This window comes from Bubalus kerabau, chromosome 10 (genome assembly GCF_029407905.1).
Source record: "Bubalus kerabau isolate K-KA32 ecotype Philippines breed swamp buffalo chromosome 10, PCC_UOA_SB_1v2, whole genome shotgun sequence".
NCBI classification, from domain to species: Eukaryota; Metazoa; Chordata; class Mammalia; order Artiodactyla; family Bovidae; genus Bubalus; species Bubalus kerabau.
Window position 1 is genome coordinate 84,925,237 of NC_073633.1, and position 21,647 is coordinate 84,946,883.

General features: G+C 38.2%; 1 protein-coding gene and 1 long non-coding RNA gene across 12 annotated transcripts in view; one reads left to right on the forward strand and one right to left on the reverse strand.

Annotated features, from left to right (window-relative positions):
- RAD51B (RAD51 paralog B) overlaps positions 1-21,647 on the forward strand; it is a 618,412-nt gene that overhangs the window by 288,006 nt on the left and 308,759 nt on the right. The gene's annotated exons all lie outside the window — the stretch shown is intronic.
- LOC129621711 (uncharacterized) lies at positions 8,107-11,157 on the reverse strand. The gene is made up of 2 exons (XR_008699632.1): positions 10,576-11,157; positions 8,107-8,247 (listed from the first exon to the last, which is right to left on the reverse strand). It is a non-coding gene; the product is annotated as an uncharacterized LOC129621711 (long non-coding RNA).

Genomic DNA, 21,647 nt, shown 5'->3' on the forward strand with positions numbered 1-21,647 from the left:
TTGTTTGTTTCCAGACAATTTCCTGCGTCATCACATTTTTTGTGAGAGCCAAGTGTTTGAGGTTGATGATGTTGACAGAGCCCTTGGAGAATCGAAGGAGTTCATCTCCACAGAGAAAAGCTTTTGTATTTCAAGTTCTGAAATCCCAGAATATCTTTCTATAGCATTGTTATTGCTAGCTTTTTATGTTTCTTTATTGGAGAAGACTGATCTCCCTTTTATCTAGTCATCAACTTTTTAGGTGGATTACTCTTTTAAGTCGAGAAGGCTTTTTAGAAAAACTATTTCTCTTGGTATTTATGAAAGTCACAACCACGTATCTTGCTCTATTTGAGTCTGTCTGGCTGGTTGTACATGTTGTAATCCCAGAGGCTTAGAGTTTCATTGTAACTATAAATTCTATGTTTATTCATATTTAATTTTCCTATAATAGAATCATTGTTTAATTAATGATATTTTCTCTTGAAGTGTTTGGGAAAATATAAAATATGTTTGAACTATAATGAATTATAATGGTTTCCATTTATTTACAAATTTACTTTTCCAAATAATGTACCCAAGAGTATTTTTGACAATTTGAAAACAGAAACTTTTTATATATGTGTGTGTACACACACACACACACACACACACATGTTTTTCTGGTAAGATTTGGGACTCTGACATAAAGGTATAAAGTCTTATTCATAATTGAGTTCTCAGTCTGGTTCCATAGCATCTCTGATTCAAAGAGAGTGTCACAGTTTGTAAAAGACTTACCTTTGGTAGCTGAGGTGGTGATTTTGGAGAAATTGTGGTAGAGGGGGAAGTGTTAGGTACAGAAATATTTTTCTAACATCTATTATATGCCAAGTGCTGGGCCAGACATCTATATGTTATCCTTTTATAAACTGTCATTTCTGAGTCTCAGAAAATGACCTGATTAGGTGGGATTTATACAACTAGAAAATCTTACTGTTATTTCTTTTTTAAGCTAGACCTATAAAAGAGCATTAAAAATTCTTTTAATAGGAGTGCTTCTTTTTCTCTGCTTCAGATTTAAACTGTTATTCTATAAGCTAATCAACAGAGGGGTAATTAATATTTTAAAGCATGTTATAGGAAAGGCAAGGCATTATGAAAAATGGAGACATAAATAAAATGTAATGAATAGTAGGTATGAAATCCAGTAGTCTGAGAACTATAGAATTAAAAATAATCTTAGAAGTCACTTGGACCATATATTTCACCTGACAGACTAGAAAATTGCTGTCCTTGCTGGGCTGGATGAAGCTCAAGCTGAAATCAGGATTGCCGGGAGAAATATCAATAACCCCAGATAGGCAGATGATACTACCCTTATGGCAGAAAATGAAAAGAAACTAAAGAGCCTCTTGATGAAAGTGAAAGAGGAGAATGAAAAAGCTGGCTTAAAACTCAACATTCAAAAAATGAAGATCATGACATCCAGCCGCATCACTTCATGGCAAATAGATGGGGAAACAATGGAAATAGTGACAGATTTTATTTTCTTGGGCTCCAAAATCACTGCAAATGGTGACTGCAGGCATGAAATTAAAAGTCACTTGTTCCTTGGAAGAAAAGTAATGACCAACCTAGACAGCATATGAAAAAGCAGAGACAGTACTTTGCTGACAAAGGTTCGCCTAGTCAAAGCTATAGTTTTTCCAGTAGTCATGTAGATGTACTATGTACTATACATGTACTATAAAGAAAGCTGAGCGCCAAGGAACTGATGCTTTTGAACTGTGGTTTTGGAGAAGACTCTTGAGAGTCCCTTGGACTGCAAGGAGATCAAAGCAGTCAATCCTAAAGGAAATCAGTCCTGAATATTCATTGGAAGGACTGATGCTGAAGCTGAAGCTCCAATACTTTGGCCACCTGATGTGGAGAACTGACTCACTGGAAAAGACCCTGATGCTGGGCAAGATTGAAGACAGGAGGAGAAAGGGACAACAGAGGATGACATGGTTGGATGGCATCACCAACTCGATGGACATGAGTTTGAGCAAGCTCTGGGAGTTGGTGATGGACTGGGAAGCCTGGCATGCTGCAGTCCATGGGGTCGCAAATAGTCAGACACGACTGAGTGACTGAAGTGAAGGAACATGTAGCTCATGGCAGACTATTCTCATCACACCCTTCCCATAAACTTTTTTTTTCTCTCACCCATATCCCATTCCAACCTGCCTTGACAAAACACAGTGAACAGGAACCATTGTATGAATCGGAAGGAAAATGCCTTAAATATATAAGTTATAATGACTTGGTAAGTGCTATAAAAATACTCTGTAACTGAGTTGGAAGTTGCATCATCCATGCCTGTGGCACTATGGACTGGGCCCAAGTGGTATAATTCTTTACTGTAACACTGAAGTAATGTTTGCATCTGCCAAGTAAATAGGTTAGATTTCAAACCTGTGAAATGGCCAGCTGTAATTGTTCAATTCCAGTGAACCACAGGTATATTTTGTTTACTTTACTTCTTACTGTCTTCTTTAGGTATGCTGAGCCATCTAATTAAGATTGTGTTCTTATATGAATCTACAAGGTGAGCTGTAAAGTCACTCAATGTATTTGAATGCCTACATATTATACAGCCCTGCTGTCTTAAATGTACAAACTCTTTAATAGAGTATAAGTCCATTTCTATACAGAAAACAATAATTGTCATCTACATATGTCATGGTAATGATAGAAATGACATATTGTAATAATAGAGCATGCTGCTGCTGCTGCTGCTAAGTCGTTTCCATCGTGTCCGACTCTGTGCAACCCCATAGACGGCAGCCCACCAGGCTCCCCCGTCCCTGGGATTCTCCAGGCAAGAACACTGGAGTGGGTTGCCATTTCCTTCTCCAATGCAGGAAAGTGAAAAGTGAAAGGGAAGTCGCTCAGTTGTGTCTTCGCAACCCCATGGACTGCAGCCCACCAGGCTCCTCCGTCCATGGGATTTTCCAGGCAAGAGTGCTGGAGTGGGGTGCCATTGCCTTCTCTGAATAGAGCATGAGAAATCAGAAATTTTAGATTCATCTTTTCCCTTACTGTCAATTTTCATTGAATCATTTCCTTTCTCTTTAGCTTCTTTGTCTGGTGAAGGTGAATAATAATACTTTCATTTGCCCCACAGAGGTGCTGGGAGAATGAAAGATAAATTTTTCCAAAGCACTTTGAGCTATTTAAAACAAAGATTATTTGTTTATTTGATTATTATATTGTTATTTCTTACATTCAAATACCACAGTAAGTGTTAGAAGAGGCTCAAAAGATTTGGTTGTTTTTCATAATTTCATTTGTAGTAGGTAAGGAGGTGAGTATAATGGCCTACATCTTATAAACAAAGAAACTAAGGCCCCAAAAGATTTGTTTATTGTGGCACTTAAAATGAATATCCCTTTATGAGAACTGGGAGAAATCAGTGAGGGTATAGGCAATAACACTGGCCATGAGTTGATAATTATTGAAACTGTTAATGGGTATGTGGGGGATCATTATACTTTCCTGTACACCTTGTCTGTGTTTGAAAGTTTGCATAATACAAAGTTAAAAATATATTGATTTTAAAAAAAGAATGGCCTCTGTTTTTATTTACAAAGTCTTTTTCAAAAGCTACTAAGTCCCTTTATCTCCTAGGCCTGGATAATTCTTTATTTCATAGGGTTCAGCAAAAAAAAATTAACATGCTTGGATCAGAGCACAGGCATTTTAGTTTTTCATATTTAGTGTTTATGTTCTATTTCCTCGTGGCTCAGCTGGTAAAGAGTCCTCCTACAATGTGGGAGACCTGGGTTTGATCCCTGTGTTGGGAAGATCCCCTGGAAAAGGGAGAGACTACCCACTCCAGTATTCTGGCCTGGAGAATTCCATGGATTGTATACATGGCGTTGCAAAGAGTCAGACACAACTGACCGACTTTCACTCACTCTTTTTCCATTGCTTTTTCAGTCACCTGCTACTTTTATCACTTTTAATGTAATAGATTATTTTTTAAAGAATTAATAGATTACTTTTTTTCTTACTCCTATTCCAGATACTTGTTACCTTCTCTTTGTTGTTGTTGATTTTAGATTTTCCTTTTCCTATTTCTGAAAATTGTTGGGAATTATAAGCAGTCACTTATTAACCCAATTATTTTATGCTTCAGCAGACTTGTCAGTGGGTGGACTGTATGAATTATTTCAGCTTTTAGCGATACAGATCAACCTTGCTACTCCATACCCACAATGGAAAGCTGCTGACCTCCCCACCGCAGGATCTTATAATCAAATGGCATGTGACACATGTGAGAGCGCTCATATTAAACAAACAAAAACAACCCTCAACCTGGGTTATTTTCACTGGTAGACTTGAATGCTTCAAGCTTGTTATTTCATAGGCTCCTAGATAACACGAATGCTGGACTGAAAATGTGACATATTGGTATTTATTTGTTTTTAGACATCAAAGAAATTAAATTTATAATATAATCATAGGACTTTAGAGTTAAGAAAGCTCAGTTTATGTGTGAAAAAACTAAAGTCTAGAATGGCCAAGTAATTTTCTGGGTTGCGTAACTCAGTACTGGCAGAGCTGGTTAGCTTTCAATTCAGAGTTCTCAACTGGGTTGCCTCTCAAGAGCATTTAGGTCCTTGATGCTGTTTGTGAATACTAGATATGCCTCTGCTTTTTCTATTAATAGCTTAGAAATTTTACTGTTCTGGAATGCCATGATGAGCCATTTTGAAGCCTGGAGCAAAGGAAAAAGTCAATGATGTTGACCTTGCCTTTATTTAAAATTCTGATATTTTCTTCCTCATGGATTTTTGGCATTAATTTTGAATTTTAAATTGTGCATTAAAATATCATTAATGTTGCTTCTACCTTGATTACCGAGTTTTGCATCTAAGGTAGGTGTCTCACTCGACACACCCTAGTCCCAATTGTGATATTTTGATGATTAAATCCACTGTTTAACCCCTCTTTCAGTCTTCTGGAAGTTATTTTTTTTTTTTAAACTATTAATATTAAATCATTATACTCAAAGCACACCTTTACTGTTGGCCACCTAGAAATGTGGCAACAAAGAAAACAAATCAAATTTGCCTGTGCTATTCATTGACATCGTAGGAGGTAACTCAAAGCATAGTAATTTTTGGCTCTATGAATTTAAGCTCTTTTAGACTTTATACCGGAGAAGGCAATGGCAACCCACTCAAGTACTCTTGCCTGGAGAATCCCAGGAACGGGGGAGCCTGGTGGGCTGCCGTCTGTGGGGCTGCACAGAGTCAGACACGACTGAAGCGACTTAGCAGCAGCAGACTCTATACCAGTTTATTGAAAAGAACTCAAAGCCAATCATGGGTTCTGATCCTTGTGTTTTTCAGTCTTATATAATTGTGTTTGTTTTGATTTCTATAAAGTGAGAACCAGAGGAAGGAAGCTCTTTATAGGCTTATTGTGTTCATTATTTTACTTGGTCTTTTCAACAACTGTTTGAGATAGGTAACTCATAGGTTAGGACCTTTTTGGTTCCAAGTGATAAAACCCAACTCAACGCTGACTTAAGTAAAAATAAAAGGGAATTCATTACTTAAAGTAACTGAAGAACGTAAGGGGTAGATCGAACTTCAGGTATTTTACATCGTCTCATCAAGGTTTGGTCTCTCTCTGTCTCTTGACTTTATTTTCCACTGGGTTGATTTTTCCCACACAGAAGCTCCAGGCTTATGGTCCTACTCGCTTAACAACTTCAGGAGAAAGACAATGCATCTTTCCTCTTTCTCCAGCAAAATGCCTCAGAATTTGCCCATCCTTGCACTATTAATTAATGCCTAGGACATGCATTTATTTCACTGGTTAGGCGGGCCTCACATGCTCAACCCTGGAGCACAGGAATATAATGAGAGTGGAAAAACTGTTTCCTCCTAAGGAAGAGAGGACTTCTTAACCCCTTCAACCCAAAAGGGATGCTGGAGGGCAAAGGCAAATGTCTACTAGGATGTTGTTACACCCGTTTCATTAATGAGGAAGTTGAAGCTTAATTAAGTTGATTTTCAGAAGGCTACGCAGCTATGGAGTGATAGTCCTAATTCCAGTCTGTGTAACTCTAAAGCCCATCTTCTTTTCTTCGTAACTTGTATCCCTAGAATACTGTGCTTCTTCCCTGATGGCTCAGGTGGTAAAGAATCTGCCCACCATGTGGGAGATCTAGGTTTGAGCCCTGGGTGGGGAAGATCTCCTGGAGAAGGGAATGGCTACCCACACCAGTTTTCTTGCCTAGGGAATTCCATGGACAGAGGAACCTGGCATGGGGCTAAGCAACCAACACTTTGACTTCACGTTCTCCTGAATAAAACTGTGATGGTTGTCGTTCCTTTATAGCAGTTGTTTTCAGCTGGGGTGATTTTGCCTTTAGGGGAAATTTGGTGATGTCTGGAGACATTTTTTTGGTTGTCAGAACTGAGCAGGGAAGTTGAAGAGATACTGCTGGGTAGAACGCAAGGATGCTGCTGAACATCTGTGCACAGGACAGCTCCTCACATGAAGAATTACCCAGCCCCAAACGCCAATATAGTGCTAAGGTTAAGAAACCCTCCTGTATAATAAGGTTCCAGTTCCAAGCTATTGCTATTAAGAAAAATTTTGAAAGAAAGGTATGATACAGAGCAAGATTTGAAGGATTCAGACATCTAGGTACAGTTCAGTAGCCAATTGATTCAGAAAAACATTTATTTTCATAACAGCCAATATTAGAACACTGATTTCTCTTATTTAATGGGTAAAATTGTCATATTAGTGAAGTAAATCAAACAGAGAAAGCAAAATATCTGTGATATCACTTATGCGTGGAATCTAAAAAAAATTATACAAATAAACTTATTTACAGAAATAGACTCACAGACTTAGAGAATGAGCTTATGGTTCCTGGGGGAAGGGGCAGGGGAAGTGATAGTTAGGGAGTTGGGGATGGACATGCACACACTGCCATATTTAAAGTGGATAACCAACAAGAACCTGCTGTATCGCACAGGGAACCCTACACAATGTTGTGTGACAGCCTGGATGGGAAGGGAATTTAGGGGAGAAGGGATACAAGAAAACCTATGGCTGAGTCACTCTGCTGTGTACCTAAAACAATCACAACACTGTTAATTGGTTATAATCCAACATAAGATAAAAGGTTAGAAAAAAGTTTAAAAAAATTGTTCTATAAAAGCTTTAGCTAATTTTTCAGGTATAATTTTTATTTCATATAAAATTTCTTTAAACTATTAATCTAGGGTTATTTTAAATCAAATACTGAATGCTTTCAATTAAAAAATCTTCACAGTATTTATCTCCATTTGTTTAATCTTATTTTATTGCTTTCATGAGTTTTGGGTGGTTTTCAGCATACAAGTACTATACATGTTTTGTTTGATTTACGTCTAAGTACTTCATATATTTTAGTGATGATAAATAGTATTTTTCCTGGTTTTACTGAGGTATAATTGACAAATAAAATTGTATATATTTAAAGCATACAACATGATTGATATATGTATACAATGTAAAATGATTACCATAGTTAATTAACATCTATTACCTCACATAGATATATTTTGTGTGAGTGTGGTGAGAAAACTTAAAATCTATCCTCAGCAAGTCTTAAGAATACAGTACAGTATTCTTGACTATAGTCACCATGATGTACGTTAGATCCCCAGGACTTCATCTTATAACTGAAGGTTTGTGCCCTTTGACCAACATCTCCCCACTTCCTCCACCCACCATGGCGACCATGATTCTGCTCTCTGCTTCTCTGAGTTGGACTTTTCTATTTTTAAATTCCACATAATGGTGAGATCATACAGTGTTTATCTTTCTCTGTCTGGCTTGTTTTACTTAGCTTAATGTCCTCCCTGTACATCTATGTTGTCACAAGTGGAAGGATTTTCTTCCTTTTTTATGGCTAATTGTGTGAATGTGTGCACGTGGGTGTGTGTATATCACACTTTATTTATTCTCAATATTGAGGTTGTATATCTATCTTGGCTACTGTGAGCAGTGCTTCCATGAACATGGGAGTACAGATATCTTGCCCAGATACTAATTTCATTTCCTTCAAATATACACCCAGAAGTAGGATTACTTGATCACATAGCAGGTCTATTTTTAATTTTATTTCAGTATCCTGTGTACAGGCTTCTCTGATGGCTCAGTCGGTGGTAAAAAATTTGCCTGCCAGTGCAGGAGACTTGGGTTTGATCCCTGGGTCAGGAAGATCCCCTGGAGAAGGAAAATGACAACCCATTTCAGTGTCCTTGCCTGGAAAATCCCATGGACAGAGGAGCCTGGCAGGCTACAGTCCATGGGGTTGCAAAGAGTCAGACATGACTTAGCAACTAAACAGCAGCATCCCTGTGTACATGCTAATATGTAGAAATGATTTTTGATTACTTGTCTTGTATCCTGTGACCTCGCTAAACTCACTTATTAGTTCTAAGAGGGTTTGGTGGTGTTTTTGGTATATTTCTTAGAGTTTTCTTTTTCTTTCATTGAAATATAATTGATGTACAGTATTATGGTAGTTTCAGGTGTACAGCATAGTTATTTAACATTTACATACATTATGAAATGAAAAGTCTAGTAACCATCTGTCCCCATCCAAAGTTTCTACAGTATTATTGATGATATCCCCTAGGCTGTATATTACAACCTGTGACTTATTTATTTTATAACTGAAGTTTGTTTCTCTTAATTTCTTTCACTTATTTCTTTTATTCCCCTGGCCCTTCTCCTCTGGAAACCACCAGTTTCTTCTCTGTATCTATGAGTCTGTTTCCATTTTTTAAAACTCATTTTGTTTTTTAGATTCCATATATAAGTGAAGTCATAATTCCACATGTAAGAAATCTGACTTATTTCATTTAGCAAATACCCTCTAGGTCCATCCACATCTTCACCAATAGCAAGATTTCATTCTTTTTATGGCTGAGTATGGGCTCCCCTAGTGGCTCAGTGGTAAAGAATCCACCTGCCAATGCAGGAGACTAGGGTTCAATCCCTGGGTCGGGAAGATCCCCTGGAGAAGGAAATGGCAACCAGTAACCAAATACTCCAGTATTCTTGCTTGGGAAATCCCATGGACAGAGGAGTCTGGTGGGCTACAGTCCATGGGGTCACAAAAGAGTAGGGCACAACTTAGCAACTAAACAACGACAACAGCATTCCTGTGTGTATGTGTGTGTATATATATATCTCGGAGAAGGCAATGGCACCCCACTCCAGTACTCTTGCCTGGAAAATCCCATGGATGGAGGAGCCTGGTAGGCTGCAGTCCATGGGGTCGCTAAGAGTCGGAGATGACTGAGCGACTTCACTTTCACTTTTCACTTTCATGCATTGGAGAAGGAAATGGCAACCCGCTCCAGTGTTCTTGCCTGGAGAATCCCAGGGATGGGGGAGCCTGGTGGGCTGCCGTCTATGGGGTTGCACAGAGTCAGACACGACTGAAGCGACTTAGCATATATATATCTATATACCATGTCATCTTTCCATTCATCTTCTGTTAGACATTTAGGTTGCTTCCATGAATACTGAATAATTTTAAAACAAATATATAAGTTTATATTAGAAGCCTTTTAAACCTTTCAAATAGAAGATTCTATATGAGGGGAAATAATTCTTTTTTAACCTCTCAGCCAAGGTATTTTTTAAAATTATGATGCTAATAGGATATTTAATGTGCTAGAAAATATACAGAATTTTTTTCCCTTTAATCAGCATATGTTTTGGGGAAAAAAGAATGAAGGCAGAAGAGTATATTTAATATACTGTAGCTGCTAGTTATAGGGGCTTTCCTGGTGGCTCAGATGGTAAAGAATCTGCCTGCCGTGCTGAAAACCTGAGTTCAATCCCTGAGTTGGGAGGATCCCCTGGAGAAGAGAATAGCTACCCACTCCAGTATTCTGGCCTGGAGAATTCCATGGACAGAGGAGCCTGGCAGGCTACAGTCCATGGGGTCGCAAAGAGTCAGATACAACTGAGCAACTGAGCTGCTAGTTATGGGGCTTAGCATTTCAGAGAAATCAATCTGCTTGTTTAATGACACGAACATACTTCCAACAGTCCATCTCCTTAGGACTGCAGGTGCTTTCTGGATTGTGCAAGTCTGAATAACGTAGGAAAGCTGTACTTCTCTAGTCACACCTCACATAGTATTCCAGTAGAGTAATGGAATGAGTAGAGGGATAGTACAGAAGGCATTGACAGAGAAGTCTTTAACAATCCAGCAAATCAAATTTATTATTGGAATTGGAAGATTTGGGACTTTTCTCATTTTGCCTGTCTTACCAAATAATTTTTCAGTATCATATTCCAGGTGCCTCACAATTCTGTGCATGCACGGAATTACAGATCCATTTCTCTCTAATTCTTTTCAGCTTGACTGAACCCAAACCAGATCAACAGCATTTTCTCCAATTTCAACCAAATAATTCCTACTTGCCTTGGTATCTCACATGGAAGACCCTCCTTCTGTCTTGCTTTAATCACTCTGAGGTCCCTTCAGCCCATGCCTATCACCCCCTGGTTTGGCTTCGTTTTTTAACTCACCATCCACCCAGCTCTATGATTGCTTCTTTTGTTCCTTCTGTTTTCTTTCGGCCTCAGTTCCCTCCCCTTTGTTATATTTCCTCCATGCAGATTACTCTTACTTCCTTTTGTGTCCCAAGCCTTAAATGTTGTTGTTGTTTAGTGGCTAAGTCATGTCAGAACTCTATGCAAATCCATGGACTGCAGCACACCAGGCCCTTCTGACAATGAGGCAAGAATATTGGAGTGGGTTTCCACTTCCTTCTCCAGGGGATTTTTCCCTCCCCAGGGATCAAGCCTTCCTCTCCTGATTGGCAGGTGGATTCTTTACCACTGAGCCACCTGGTAAGTCCTCAAGCCTTATTTACTGGTTTCATATCCCTAGATATTCCCATTTCTTAGTTCGTGTCCTCACCTACTAAGATGTCTAATGTCTACCCGTTTAGCATATGTTAGTAAGGTATGGATGTATAGAAAAGCCATCTATTCATTGTTCATAAAATCCAATTTGCAATTTCCTGGGAAATAAGGCAACTACTTATCTTCAAACCACCCAAGGTCTTAGTCTCCAGAATGCAAGTCCTCCTGACACAGTAGCAGGGGTAATAATTGTATGTCTACAAAACATTTTGGGAAAATACCTTTGTAAATGGTGCTGGGTAAAATGTTACACTTTATTAGTATAGTCCTGCTAATTTCCTTGAGAAGAAATGTTATTGGAGATTTGGAATTTCTTATTTCTCCATTTATATGCATTTTCCTGGTGCCGTCAGAAGTTTACTCCTCCCCACAGTTTTGTGGGATATGTTGGTATTCTCAGTTTACAGAGCAGAGAGAAGAGAGGTCACTTGACTAAACCAGTCATCTGACTTGTTTAGAATTTTACAGCAAGCTAATTGCAGAGTCCTTGAGTTTCCTGGCTCTAGTTCCTGTGATATAAATATAAAATGATTTATTTTGCATTGCTTATTTATATAAATGCCTTAGAGCATTTCCTTTCCTTCTAATAAAATTGTAAAAACTCTTACCTGGTAAAGATATTGTTAGTATAGAAAAGAAATGAATTAGGGCCAAGGTTACCTCAATTTGATTACTGCCTCTTCAGCTGACTAGCTCTAAAGGATGTTGGTTCCTAGACTCTCCTTTCAAATTGTGAAAGCTGTACTCATTTTATTCCACACTGGTGATGTCCCTTGAAGTCCTTTAAGAAAAACAAAACAAAACAGAAAACTTAAAGTACAAAATGTTCTTATTGATTAACTTAAAATGACCCTTGTTTGTGTTGCTAGGGCAGGTGATCCCATGAGCATTGTGGTGTGTGGTGGGAACCAGCCAGGTCTCAGTAATTTCTTTTGGATTTCTAGGACTGTCTTTCTGTGGAGTTGAAGTGGGGAAACAGCTTGTGGAACTGCTTTTGGTGCTGCCATGAGTGTGTTTGGGAAGAAAAGGGTGCATTCCGATGGTATGTTAGGGGGATGTTAGCTGTTCAGGAAAAATAACCCTTACCAAAGTTAATGGCTCCCACTAGCATTTTCAGTAACATGTACCAGATGTGGGTAGTTAATTATTCTCAGATCTGATAAGTACCTGCCAGCCAAGGCTAATTTTATTTTCAGTAAACAGTGGCCAAAGGTCCTAGCTGTTCATTTGATAGGATAGGGCCTGTTTGCACTTATCTATTAATAAAAGCACAACACTCCTTTAGTTTTCCTTTCCCAGGGCCAGATAAAACATTTCAGACACTCAATGTATTTGTCTTAGTAAATCAGGCAAAGTAAACAAATCTGGTGGATTAACTTGGTAAACAGAGAGTGGTTAAGTGTTACCTTTTGAGTTTAGCTCAATGCCATATAAATAGCATTAATCGCATGGTATTTTCAATAACCTTTATGGAGCAAGACAGAAGAAGCCTTTTTTTTTTTTTTCTTTCTTGCTTTCAGTCACAAGGGATATGGTGTGTTTCTTAAGTACTTTCAGATGTCCTTCTGTAGGAAGATTTGAAAATCACTTTAAAATGAAATTTATTCTTTTGTCCCATTGATACGCATTGGGAAACTTGCACCAGTTAATGTGTGTAAACCTGGAACCCTCCATGGATCATCTTAGAAAGTAAGATTGCACAGTGGCATGTGGGCTTTGCCACAGAGAGATAAGGAACATCTAGAGGTTATTGATTTGGATGGAACAGTGGAAAGGGGGACCACCTTTATGGTGGAGAAAGGGGCAGGGAGGCAGAAATTCAGACTTTATTCATCCAGAATTTTTCTCTTGGACAGAGTCCTATTAGGGTCAGGAGTGCTATTTATTTTGTGATGTAGATGCTTGTCTTGTGAGAACTGGCATGAAACAGATCAGTTATTTCATACTAGCCAACAAAGCACCATTATATCAAAGTATCTTCCAGTCACACCAGGCCTGGACTGGATTTGTACTGGTGATCATGTGGTATAGAGCTCCAGTCTCTCGCCAGCTCTCTGTATCATCTTGTATCCCTCGTTAAACTTTCTTTTTTTAGTAATGATCAAAACCAACTCTCTACTTATATGCACACACACACATATATATTTTGCATTGGGTTTATACTCAAGGTTGTATGTACTTTATAAAATTCTTTTTAAGTTTTGCATGCTGTAGAATAATTCATTTAATTTGGTAAATACCATAGGGAATTAGAGACAATTCCCTACTCACACCTCCACCCCCATTCCTCTGCATTAATACCTTATTCTATAAAAGGGTGATCTGACCCAGTGCTGTGAATACAGTGCCAGGTGAACAGAGTACAAGGTACCCACCCAGTGTTAACCTCCCGGAGGTGACTGATGATGGTAGGGTGGAAGAGACAGTGAAAGCCAGGAATTTAGATCTGTTCTCTCTTTTCAGCTTCACTTTATTGACCTACTCGGGGACAACTGAATGACTGCAGTTGTCTTCTTGCCACCAGACCTACCCAACTGCAGTCTATTCTCAGGCCATTTCTAGATTAGCCTTCCAAAATACAAGTCATAAAGTGTCACTTTCTCACTTTAAAAAATTTGGTAGTGGATTCCTGTGTCCCTACAAGATAAGATTTAAACTTCTGATACTATCGCAGTCTTAATTATTTTTACCTTGTTTCTAGCTTTGCATCCTCTCATTGGTTTATGCTTCAACCATATTGAATATTTGTGGGTTATTAAACACACATGTTGTTGAACACTCTACCCTCTCTCCATCCATTTCTTTGATCGATGAATACCTGTTGATTTTTTAACACCCAGTTTCAGCATAAAGTCTCTAGTGATTCAAATGGAATTGATTAATCTTGCTTCATCGTACCCTGTGCATATTGCTTACATAGTTCCTATGAAACCTATGGCACGTACTTTGTGTATTTCCTTTTCTTTGTACTTAATTACCAGAGGGATTGTATCTTGTCCAGTTTAGTATTTTCGTGTCCAGCTGAGTGATTGGCACAGAGCTAGGACCTGTCTGGTTGTTTGATGGATGGATAGATAGTTAAGTGTATGCATGGATGGATGAAGTAAAGTCCCATAACCATATCTCCTTGCTCAAATTCCACTCCCTTTTCAGTGTTGCATGGAAATGGCCCTTAAAAGTACACAGATTAAGATTTGATAGGTATACTTGGTCTTTACTTGCATGAGTGAAGGATCAAGAAGAATGCTCCCATACTCCTTGTACTTACCCAGAGATTTCATAGTCTGAAATTTCACCTTAAAGACTCATTCATCAGTTTTCTTATATTCTGTCTACATTTCCTGCCGTCTTCAGAACTTTATACATAGTTGTGACGTCCTTCCATAAGCATTGTCTTATTTAGTTTTGAAAATGACTTTATTAGATAGATTTCTATTATATATATTTTAGAGGTAAAAGAATATAACTTCAAAGCAATTCACTGATCTGCCTAAGGTCATTCCTTTGCCATGGATGAGCTAGTGCTGAGCCGAACGCCTTTGACCCTGGCATCCTCTTTTCTTTAGCCCCTTGCCTTAGAAGGAGACACAGATCTATTAGTCATTAAATACTTTAGGATATTAATACTGTTTGGTATTAATCAAACAGATCACTCTCTACATGCCAGCTCACCAGATTCTGAGGAAAATAAGAGTTTTGATTTCTAAATTGGGAAGGAGAAGTAATATGAAGAGAAAAAATGAAGGGTAATTTTAAAGACTGGGTCAAGCACAAAGAGTTTGGTTAGATATGACAGTGGCCCAGGATGGACACTGTCTTAACATAAATATACCAAATTTATATTACTTAATTCACCACTTCTTTGTTAAACTGCATTTTCACTAATAAAAGGGACATAGACATTTCTATCATCATTATATTGATATTCATACAGATCTTATCAAAGTACAAGGTGCCAAATATTGAAAATCATATCCTTAACATCCCCAGAATTGCCCTTGAAGCATCTTTAATATAGTTGTTTCATTGTTGTTGTTGATGTTCAGTCACTAACTTGTGTCTGACTCTGTGACCCCATGCACCACGGCTTGCCAGGCTTCCCTGCCTTTCACCATCTCCCGGAGCTTGATTAAACTCATGTTCATTGAGTTGGTGATGCCATCCAACCATCTCATCCTCTGTCATCCCATTCTCCTCCTGCCTTCAATTTTTCCCAGAATCAGGGTCTTTTCTAGTGAGTCAGCTCTTTGCATCAGGTGGCCAAAGTATTGGAGCTTCAGCTTCAGCATCAGTCGTTCCAATATGTATTCAGAGTTGATTTCCTTTAGGATTGACTGGTTTGATCTCCTTGCTGTCCAAGAGACTCTCAAGAGTCTTCTCCAGCATCACAATTCAAAAGCATCAGTTCTTTGGTGCTCAGATTTCTTTATGGTCCAACTCTCCCACTGGGAAACACAAACTGTTTTTATGACACAGGTGACATGGATGGGATTATGATTTGCTCTTTATCTCTCATGGTGGAGGCTTCCTTTCAAAAGTCTGATGTTCTTTGGCCCTCTGTGTTGAAGAGTAAGAGGTGCATGCACATGTGTGGGCATCACATGTTTGTACCACACACACAGACACACACAGGTGCTTTAGGTACATGGGCAGTTTTGTTGACTGGTGTCTTTATTAGACGGTTTATGGCATGGAAACAGTGTCTTGTGGGTGGACCTCCAAATGTCTACATCTGTATGTCTTTTCTCTACATAGAAAAGAAATCTTTTTGTCCAGAGAAGACTGTTTGAATTTTCTTTTTGAGAGTTAAACATCTGGTTGCCAGAGTTTAGGGAGCTGAGGGAGAGAAAGAGGCTAAGGTTCAGATGTTGTCTCTCCCAGGATGTAGACTCTTCCTTAAATCTTCCATTTCAGTTCAATTACCTCCTCCAGCCCGCCCTCTACCTTTGTGTCCAGAACCCCTTTACATCCATTTCATTGGGAATAAACCCCTGAAGTATATGTTAATTGTGGGTAGGATTTAAACACAAGATCAGAAAACCTTCCTGCAAAAAGCAGGAGAATGTAAGGCTGAGTCCCTCTGTTGGGCACCTGAAACTATCATAGTGTTGTTAATCGACTATACTTCAATATAAAATAAAAAGTTTAAAAAAAGGAAAATGCAAGCTAAGACATGAATTTGGAGGAAAAAAAGAACAATGAATGGGAAATAGCCAATAATTCACTTCACTTTGTGTGAAGCACACATGAAGATCTGTACTTAAGAAATGAACGTGGGAACAGAGACTAAAGCTTCAAAGACTAAGAAGCCTAGACTTGTGGAGGCATCAAAGAGCCAGCTTCTGCACACTCATTCATTCATTTGTTCAGTCAGTTTCCGAGAGCCTGGTAGATCATTACCGGAGTTTTAAAAATGAGTTAGATTGGACTGCTGCTCCATGACTTTGACTCAGTTCACTATTTTTCAGTTGAGGTCTCAACATGAAAAGACTTCATATTTCATATATATAATGTTGGAGCTCACAGATTCTAAGGAGGTTATCAGGCTTGGGAGACTTGATGTTTTTTGAGATCTGCATTTCTTTCTCCAACAATGAGATCATTTTGTTAGAGTATGAGAGTTTGGAAATATCTTTTATCTTCTTGTCAGTGAATGTTATTACTTATAGCACAAATATCACTTCTTCAGGTGGGCCATATGACCAAGAGGCTCGAATGAACATTATCGCTTCATAAATGGAATTAAATTTGATGTTTAATAGAAATGGACTTCTAGAATTTTTTGCCATCAACCCAGGACCAAAATACAGGACAAAACTATTGTATATTGCCTAACATTGTGCTCAGTTCTGCAAAGTCCTTTTATGCTGTTGATGGTGATAGTGGTGAAAATTTGTAAGTAGTTTTTGCCCACATATGTATGCCATGGTAAAGCAGCTTTCTTCCTTAGCAGTCTAGGAAGAACATTATTATATTTATAGACCTCAGTGACAAATTCTCTCCTTCAGACTATTGGCCTGAGCTTAAAAATATGACATGATTACACAAGCACTCTGGAATTTAGATTAAACAGCATTCAATTTGAAAACCTAATCATATTATCTAAATATCATGAAGTTATAATAGGCTGATTGATAGGGACCAACGGTGTCTTTTCCTGGCGCTACATGCCTTTCACTCAGCCAGCCTTTTCCAGCTAAGATGTTGATAAAGGCGACTATAAATCTTAATAGTTGCAGACAGTTTAAAAGCATAGTTCACTGGGTAAGGTCGCACCCACTTAAGTGATCTATTTTGTATACTTTTCAAAAATAGGTTAATTAACTTAATAGAAATAATAGGACTCTCGTATTGATGTGCAATTACTACTAAAACAAGTTTTTTCTTTCTTTTTTTTTTTCCCAAGTGAACATGATGTTCATGAAATTGAGGGCATAATAACCATGACAAGAACCAGGCTTAGCAAGGCAGGTCACATTCAGCGAGTATATTTCAGACTTGCCCTTTAAAACCCGCCTTTATTCCCGTCCTAGGACATGGGCATACCTCCACCAACGCATTTCATTCCTGGCACTCTCCTCTTTCAGTTTTCAGGAGGGATTATTCTTGCTGTTTTGTTTCCCTAATCACTCTCACAGTCGTTTATATAGCCCCTGTTCCCTGAAGACTCCAACGTGCGTAGGATGCTCTATTAATTTGGGTCTCTGTTCTTTTTCATCTGGGGCTGTTTTCTTTACTCTTCTAACAAATGATTCATCTGGTACCCTGGGAGAAGCATGGTTTCAGAGGAGGCTGCAGTGAAGGACGACGAGGGAGGGCCCAGGCCAGAGTCATGTTTGGGACAAGTTATATTGTCCTAAAATGGCCTGGTTTCATTTTATTGTTTAGTGCCTGGTTCCAGCTTTCTGCACTCAAAGTGATTTACCCTACTCTAAGACCTCTTGTTGGATGGCTTAACCTTCTTATTTTATTATTGGTCACTCACTTTGCATAATTTGATTTTTTCCATTTATTTAGTCTTTAAAATAGACCTCACTGTTTTATATCTTAAATCAAGTGTATGGGTGTTTATTATATTATTTTTCAGAACACCTCAATATATTTAAAATAGCATATTACATTTTAAGATGTGCATCCCTTCCTTCAATGTGGTATCTTATATCACAAACAGCTCTCTCTGTGGATATTGCTGAGTCCTCAGGGCTTGAATTCTCCTGTGGCCTAGGCGGTATAAGAGGTAGTTGGTTGTTGTTGTTTGTTGCTAAATCATGTCTAACTCTTTGTGACCCCATGGACTGTAGACTGCCAGGCTCCTCTTTCCATGGGATTTCCTAGGCAAGAATTCTGGAGTAGGTTGCCATTTCCTTCTTCAGGGCATCTTCCCGACCCAGGGATCGAAGCCACGTCTCCTGCTTCGGTAGGAAGATTCTTTACTGTCTGAGCCACCTGGTTAGTGATATCTGTACATATGAGGGCAGGATGCATTTTGAACCAATGGGCATATTTTGAACTGGAGATCCCAGGTGGATTCCTAGTTCATCTTACAGCTGTACTGTTTTTCCACTTCCTTACACTGCCCTGCCAACACAGCCTTTTCTAAACAGAAACAAATCTTGTTGGTACGTATGTGTGAATGTACATAGAAAAGAGCAGGTAATACTTAGCTGGGGTAGAAAGAACCTTTTAACCATCTCCCTGCCTTAGGTTCTTCATTAGAGAAATGCCTTCCTTACAGATGGTTGCAATGACTGTGAAGTTCAGTTTTCAGACTTAGTTTTCTGTTGAGCAATAAAATGGTTCACCTGCAGTGCAGGATGGAACCACCCCACTTGAATATGCCATATTCCTCTGTTTCCTAGGTTAATGTTAGTGGTTTTCCCTCCCAAGCATTCTCTCTAGAGTTTAGCAGCATTCCTTTCTTGAAAGCAAAGACCTCATTTCCTATTTCTTTCATATCCTCTAATTTGCCCAGTACAGGGTCCAATTGAGAACAAGCGTTTGTTAAAAACATTTTAGGTAATTAACTAGAAAACGTCTGGCTTGGGTTTCAGAGAGCCTGAGAGATTGGGCACGGGAAGTTCTGGCAACAGAAGAATTGAACTCAAAGGGATATCTTTTTTTGTTACTATTTTTCTTTAATAATAAAAGAATTATAAGTACCTTGTACATATAAAATTTGGGAGCACAAAATTGTTTTTAAAATGGATCCATCTGCTCCTAAGTATACACTTAAAATAATTGAAAAAAAGTTGTATACAAATGTTCATAGCATCATTATTAGTAATACCCCCAAAGTGGAAATACCTTAAATATACATCAGTGGATGAATGAATAAACAATACGTGGCATGTCCATACAATGAAATATTATTTGATGGTAAACAGAAATGAAGTACTGATACATGTTACAATGTAGATGAACCTTGAAAACATTATGCTAAGTGAAAGAAGGCTTTCACCAAAGACCACACATTCTATGATAACATTTGTGTGAAATGCCCAGAACAGGGAAATCTATAGAGACAGAAATTAGGTTAGTGGTTGCTTACGGATAGGAGTGGGTGGGCTTGTGGATGATAGCTAAAGGGTACAGGATTTCTTTTTGAAGTGATAAAAATGTTCTAAAATTGATTGTGGTAATGGTTGCCCCACTCAGTGAATATTTTAAAAATGATTGAGAATTTTTCAATGAATGAATTGTATAGTATGTGAATTATCTCTCAATAAAGCTATTATAAAAAAAAGTTAATGGTCTAAAACCCCATCCTTAAATATCTACTGTTAATAACATTATATTTCCTTCATCTTTAAATATTTAAATTTTTACACACTTTAGCTCATAGTTTACATAATCTTGTATAGTGTTTTCATTTGCCATTTCATCATGATCATTTTCTCATTCTATTAAAAAATTTTTTGTAAACAGATTTTTAATGGCCACAAAATAAATTCTCTCATTGTAGCATAATTTCCATCACTGTTCTTCTAGATGTTGTACATTTAGGTTGTATCTCTTTTTCACAATTAGAAAGTTACATTTTGGAAAGACTATGAAAACTTGTATTCTCATTTGTGAACATAAAGAGTTGAAGTAAAAGAAAAAAGAAAAGTGTAGTGAATAATGCCTTCATTGAGTTTTAGACTAAGGTTTCCCAAAATAAAAGCTTTATGTCTTGGTTTTAGCCTTTGGGTGCTGCTGCTGCTAAGTCGCTTCAGTCGTGTCCAACTCTGTGTGACCCCATAGACTGGCAGCCTGCCAGGCTCCTCTGTCCCTGGGATTCTCCAGGCAAGAACACTGGAGCGGGTTGCCATTTCCTTCTCCAGTGCATGAAAGTGAAAAGTGAAAGTGAAGTCGCTCAGTCGTGTCCGACCCGCAGCAACCCTGTGGACTGCAGCCTACCAGGCTCCTCCGTCCATGGGATTTTCCAGGCAAGAGTACTGGAGTGGGTTGCCATTGCCTTCTCCAAGCCTTTGGGTAGAATCAAGTAAATTTTCATTAGGAGTCATTAGAAGAGCAAGGCCCACCTGCCCAGGGAGAGTTTTAGGTCAACATACAAATTAGCTCCTCCTCCATACCCTGGCAAGTAGCAGAAATTTCTTGCTTTCCTGTGTGAAGAGGTGGACAAGTTCTCAGCCTGACTGAGTTCATATCTTTATACAGTAGGTTCTTTTTCCTAAGAGGTTCTACCTTATTTGATCCTTCATCATTTTCTGTTACTCTGGAGCCTGCAGTATGAAAAAAAAGTAAGAATTTCTAGAAAAGAGTCTTCTTTAGAGAAAAGGATTAAAGTTTTATTCACTGTAAATTTTCATTTTGTTATTTTATAAAGAAAAAATTAAATGCAGTGTTTTAGGCAGTTATAACCTTTCATCATATTTATCATATCTCATATTCTTATTTTAGGCTGATGAAAATATTTAAAACTTGAACATCTCCATATCATAACTCTGTTTAAATTTGTATACCCACCAGCCAGTTTTAGTATGCTTCTTTCCATTATATTCTATTTAGTCTCTAATTTCAATTTGTACCTTCCCTTCTCCCTTAAATTGTCCAGTTCTAATTCAGAAGGGTAAGGAAATGCTTGGTCAGTTGTTGAGAGGAGGGTGTTGATCCTTTGTGTTTTTCTGTCATTTCATTCTTAACCTATTACATGTATTAATACATTTGTCCTGTCCTCACTGACTTGACCTCTGATCACATTGCAAAGTACAAACATCTTCTAAGGAAGGGAGAGCCAGGCGCTAATGAGCTTGTGCCTTTGTTAGCCAGGGCTCAATTCAGAATTTCTGTTTTCTAACTTGGGGGAATAAGAAGCTTAGCTAGATTAAGAGAGTTGCCTAAGTCACATAGCAAGAAGCTGAGATCAGGACTGAGAGCTGTTGCCAAACTCTTCCACTAAAATCTGTAAACTTATGGAAGCTCACTCATACAATATATAAATTGGTGTAGGGAAGAAAAATAATTATGTATCCAGGTTGAACTGATCTCTCTCAAATTTCAAGTGAAGAAAGACCCTTTAAGGAAGAATTTAAGAGAATTAAAATGATGTGAACCTGAACCATGGTTCCTTTCTCATTCAATTATTTCCTTTTAACCACTGATGGCTTTTTGTGCTTGGCTGGGTATGTTTTCAGCTAGTCAAGCCTATGTTATGAAAGAGAAATAAGACA